The following is a 6094-nucleotide window of genomic DNA, read 5'->3' as shown; positions in this document are numbered from 1 at the left end:
TCTATCTCCACTTTCTGAAGAGTTTTATCATAAATGGGTTTTGAATTTTGTCAAAAACTTTGCTATATCTATTGGATAATTATATGGTTTTTATTATTCAATTTGTTAATATGGTGTATCATTTCTGATGTTCTTGAGAGGCCTGCCCTGCTTTCAACAGACACCTCAACAGCAGAGGTGCTCAGCTTCTCAGAGCCCCTTGCTGTGTGTGTGGACACCATCAGACTCAACTTCTCAGTGGAGCTTGGGTTGGGGTGGAGGTCTTTCTGCATTGCTTTGGTGTCAACTGCTATTGGTGCTATGGGTGTGGCATCAAGAGCCACCACCCCCAGGGTCTTTTTCTGCTATGGATGTGTGGTGCCTGTGCAGGCTGATGTCCACCATGTGCTGTGAGGTGCTGCTTGCTGGCCGGCTCATGCTCTGAACTGTCTAGCTTGGTTGATGCCCACAGAGCCTCTTCTATGGATTTAGATGACTTACTTCAGAAGTAGGGCTTCCCTGATAGCTCAGTTGATAAAGAATCCACCTGCAATGCAGGAGACTCCGGTTCAATTCCTGGGTTGGGAAGATCCGCTGGAGAAAGGATAGGCTACCCACTCCAGTATTCTTGGGCTTCCCTTGTGGCTCAGCTGGTAAAGAATCTGCCTGCAATGTGGGAAACCTAGGTTTGATCCCCGGGTTGGGAAGATCCCCTGAAGAAGGGAAAGGCTACCCACTCCAGTATTTTGTCCTGGAGAATTCCATGGACTGTATAGTCCATTGGGTCACAAAGAGTTGGACACAACTGAGCGACTTTCACTTTTCATTTTCACTTCAGTTCAGAAGTAAGGGACTCTGCCTTCCGTGTATGGGAGAGTGGTTTCCTCCTATGGCAGCACATCCTTCTAATTCAGAGGTTTCTGAGTTAAGCATAATCATGAGGCAGAAATGGGCTGGGGATACTTTTATAAGGAGAGGAAGCCCCAGGCCCTGACAGGGAACAGCCCTGAACCTCCATCTATGCCTGCTCCTGTGATCAGCCTTGTGTTTGGTAGCGCTAATCTCCCTCTGTAGAGTCTGAGATCTCCTAGGGGACCCTGATTGCTACTCTCAGCCCACATATCCCTCCCTGTAAGGTTTGTGTCATCCATTAGGACTGCAGTGTCTTAGGCACAGTTGTACATGCCTGCATTCCTGGCCTTGACACTGCATAGCTGTGGCAGCACTTGCTTCTTGGTTGTCCAAGAAGCAGGACTGGTTGCAGGACTCAGTACAGGTTGGGCTCTACTGAGTGTGCCCGAGTTCAGGCACATTGAACCCTCTAGTCCCTTCCCTGAGTGAAAGAACAGCTACCACAGGGAATATTGTTATGAAACTGGGAATTTGTACTTGGCTTCTCTAAGGAGATCACCTCTCCTTCAAGCCACTGAAAAACATGGTCCTCAGTCCAGATACCTGGGAAGAGGGACCAACTCTAAGTCACAGACACACGGCCTCATCCCATCACCCCATTTCTGAGAGAAAAGTCTGATTCTCTGCAAGTGGGTTAAGATATGCAGTGAAGTCAGACTTCTCATCATGAAGGAACTGAGGCCTCTGGATTCTGAGGGGGAATTAGTGCAAGTCCATAGTGCTAGGTGGAGAAGGCAATGGCACCCCACTCCAGTACTCTTGCTTGGAAAATCCCATGGATGGAGGAGCCTGTTAGGCTGCAATCCATGGGGTCGCTAAGAGTTGGACACGACTGAGCGACTTCACTTACACTTTTCACTTTCATGCATTGGAGAAGGTAATGGCAACCCACTCCAGTGTCCTTGCCTGGAGAATCCCAGGGACGGGGGAGCCTGGTGGGCTGCCGTCTATGGGGTCGCACAGAGTTGGACACGACTGCAGTGACTTAGCTTAGCTTATAGTGCTAAGCATATATAATTGGGCCTTAAACAGTGGTTCATGCTAAGAAAAGCACTTTAATGTAAGACACCTTATGAAAAAAAGAGTCCATTGTCAGTTGCCGGCACCATAGGAAATAGTTTATTTTCCAGCAAAACAAAAATACGTCCAGATAGAAGATGGAAGATCGAGAAGCACACAAATAAAAGCTGTGTGTGGATGCACAATTAAATGGTGAGTAGAGGGAAAACATGGTACATCGTGTTGTACAGGGTACAAATAACAAGAATGGAACTAACATTGAAAAGGTCAATGGGAGTTCATCTGAGGGAGCAGAACTGTGGGCATTTACAGTGAAACCCCAGGACTGCAGAGAACACAAGGGAAAGGAAAATATCATTAGATTTCTATGGGTCAATTATCCTCCTTCTATGCTCTGTGAAAACCCTAGTGTAGAACTGAAAGAGTGTCTAACTCTCACACTATCACAGGGTAAAGAAAATTAGCCAATGTGTTAAGACTACTGGGGATGAGCAGGCCCAGTTAGGATGAGGAGGAATACGAACAGCAGGCAGAAGGCAAGGAGTAAATGTCCTGCCTTGGAAGTTCATCTCTTATAACATTCAGTTTAATTGGTGGAAAGTGTTAGTCGCTTAGCTGTAACCGACTCATTGTGACCCCGTAAACTGTTACACTTCCAGTAACTGGAAGACCACCACTCCTCTCCTCCAGCAGAAGTGCTGCATGCTAAGTCGCTTCAGTCATGTCCAACTCTTTGCAACACCCCCATGGACTGCAGCGCACCAGGCTACTCTGTTCATGGAATTCTCCAGGCAAGAAAACTGGAGTGGGTAGCCAATCCTTTCTCCAGGGGATCTTCCCAACCCAAGGGTGGAACTATGTACAAAAGTGTTTAAAAATACCTGAAATATCTGTTCTCTCACACTGGGCACCAAGAGACAAGCCCCTTGTGTCTTCAGCTGAGAGGGAATCAGCACTTGCATGGAAGAACCTACCACAGCCTAGGGAAGAACTGCAGAAAAGGACTAGAAGGAATACTCCCTGGAACTCTCCCAAGGTCAGGAGCAGTGTCTCTTCTCACCCGCTGGGGCAAGGAAAATAAAATCAGGTAATTAAAGGAGCATCAGATGGTGGACTCTGAAGGGTTTTACAGAACTGGGGAAACATTAATACTACTCTAAATGCTGACCCAGTAAGCCCTCAGTTCCATGGTAGCATTTATGGACAGAGCCCTCTCGCTCTCATACCTCACCCTTGGCTGAGTTCACATCCAGATCCTGCTACTGTTACCTAATCCCATTAGGAGACCCACCCAGGGACCTCTTCTCTGTCACTCTTTCCTTGGTAGGAAGGAGCCATAGCAGATGGTATAGACCTGGCTACTCTGGGATCCTTCTCATTGGCAGATGTCCCTGAGCAGGGTCCCAAGGCTGGTAGATGGCCAGGTCACCCTGGGGGCAGCCTGCATGCTGCTTGAATCCTGGGCACTCAGTGCTGGCTCCAATCGAGTGTTCTCAAGGCTGACCCTCATGGTGCCACATCTCTTCAGAGATGGTGACAGCCAGGAAGGAGCTGCACAGAGGCAAGGGCATTCAGGTACCAGGCTGTTTCTCCTATAGCCTGTGTTTTGGGAGCCAGGGGCACATTATCCACTGCAGCCTAAGAGAGTCTTTTGGTGTAGACATCTGCCGAAGACGACTCAGGATGAACAAGAGGCCTCGCAGATGGACTGTTATTACCTTGGCTACCTGGATGAGATTCCTCTTTCCATGGTCACCATGGACACGGTTAAGGGGGTCTCCAGGGTATTAAGAAGCTGGATGACCTTACCTATGAAGTCAAACCCCTCAAGGATTCCAAGAGGTCTGAACATATGTGGCTCTTCAGACAGTGGCAGATAGATCTGCATATGGACAGGGACAAGGAGGATAGGGAGCCACTGTTCCCTAAAGCAGATGTCAAGTTAGCCCCCAAGACTGGTCATAGGATATAGTCATCACACAGGGAAAATCTGAGAGCATATGATCAATTTTCCAACTCAATGTATAGTGTGTACAATAATATAACTCAGTGTGTATAATACCTGATACAAATGGTTAGTATAATGGAAACAACATATTTAGGTCTTCATGTAAAGTACCCTCTCTCTTATGTCCTCATATTTAACTAAGAGATACAACTTCCATGAGTGATTATAGAATACCAAGGGGTGAACATGCTATTTAGTATGCAAGGGTTATGAGACCACCCACAGATTTCAGTTCAACCTTCACAGTAATCAGGAATGTACCAGAAGACAGCCAGATTTATTGCTCCTATCACTCCATTTGCACTTCAAAAGACCTGATCTTTGTGGGTGAACATGGCAGACATTATTAACTATCTTAACATGCCAGCAGGTTGGATGGAATCTGGGTACACGTTTCGATGTTGATGTGAGATGCTTGTGCATTAAGAACCACCTGCATTTTGTACAAGTTCCCTGTGTTGACAGATTCCTTCAGTAATTGTTCCATTCTGCATTTTCAACATACTGTATATAAACTGAGGCATTGCCTATAAAAGGAGAACACCTATGCTTTTAATGCAAGCATGGTAAGAATGTGTTGTGGAAACTGTACTGGAGGATTGGGAGCAATGTGACTGCAGCTTCCTTAAGCAGTGTTACAGCGACACTTGCTGTAATGCTAACTGTACATGTGTGGCAGATCTGTGATCATCATTCATGCTGTTCAAACTGCACCCACTCTCCATGTGGGATGCTCTGCAGACCAATCCACAGTATATGTGACCTCCCAGGGTACTGCCAAGGGGAAGCTCTGTAGGCCCTGAAAACACATATATGCAAGATAGAAGCCTGTGTTCTGAAAAAGGCTACTGTTATCATGGAAAATGCACTGCAGAAAAATCTGGCTCCTGGGACAGAGCCAGAAAGCCAGCCTAGGACTAAGTCAAAGTCACATTCTAGACTGCCTCCACCAGGCCCTGGGGATCACAGTGGACAAGCGGTCCCGGTACAGAGGATGACAAGGTGCCTGGATTCTTAGACATCCCTGACCCAGCACAGGATGGCCCCCAAACTTAGCTCCAGACATATTTCCCAAAGCAACACAGGCCTGAGCACAACTACCCAGGACGGCTCTCCACACACCCAGTCAGCCAAAGTGTGTTTAACACCCAGAAAGCTGTTTAAGTTAATTTCCCAAACTATACTCTTTCCTTTAAACAGACTAAGCTGCTATTTCCTGACATAGTGAAATTCTGCCCTGGGTGAAAAGCAGGACCATGTTTCCCTAAATCACCATGTCTACTAGCTCCTCCAGTGCAGGAAGATGTGCTGTCCTCGGTCAATAGTTCTGTGGGAGGCAGACGCCAGGGTAAACATAAAGCAGCAAGTCTGTCTGAGAATCAGAAAGAGACGCTGTTTCTCAACTTCAAGGAAGACCCCTTTGGCCATACCCACACCTCCTTAAAACTATTCAAGTTTACTTAAATAAACACTATACAAGCTGAGGGAGATTATATCTGGCTTTCTGACATTTTAAAAACTGCATATAAACCTATTGTACCACATCAGATTTAAAACTAAGATGTTCTTTCCAGATTCCTCAAATGGTTGGTGACTTAACTCTGAAATGTATCATTCTTAATTCTGGTCTTGTAGCAGAAGTGAGGGAAAGGGAAACCAGAATTCCTGTGTTCAGATACTCTCCCTGCCATTAGCTGTGTGGCCCAGGGCCGACTGCTGAACCTACTCTGCCAAATACAGAAGCCACACTGTGAAGCCTCAGAATGTGCTGCTCTGACCTGGCCAGGCCCTGCCCACGCATCCTCCTGATGGCAACAGAAGAGCCAACTAAAATCTTCATGGGCATCACGATGAGACCATACGTGCTGTACCCAGACTCCCTGGGACCCTCTACAGGACGGAGGTGGCAAGAGGGCCAACCTCGCCTTCTTGGGCTCCAAGTACACAGAACCTAATTGCTTCAAGTCTGTTCCCATAACAATATGCTGAGCTTGAAACAATGCCTTGAGGAAAAGTGCTAGGCTTGGCAAACATTATTTTTTTGCCAATTTTGATTACTACACCAATTCAAACTACAGGAAGATTTTCACAACTTCAATTAGAAAAGTTTAAAGTCTGAATAAATAAATTTTAACTTTTCTTTCAACATCGTCAAAGCAAAACAAAGCAGACAGA

The sequence above is a fragment of the Bubalus bubalis genome, chromosome 8 (assembly GCF_019923935.1).
Source record: "Bubalus bubalis isolate 160015118507 breed Murrah chromosome 8, NDDB_SH_1, whole genome shotgun sequence".
In the NCBI taxonomy this organism is placed as follows: Eukaryota; Metazoa; Chordata; class Mammalia; order Artiodactyla; family Bovidae; genus Bubalus; species Bubalus bubalis.
The sequence above is the reverse complement of the archived record's forward strand: the minus strand, read 5'-3'. Positions refer to the sequence as shown.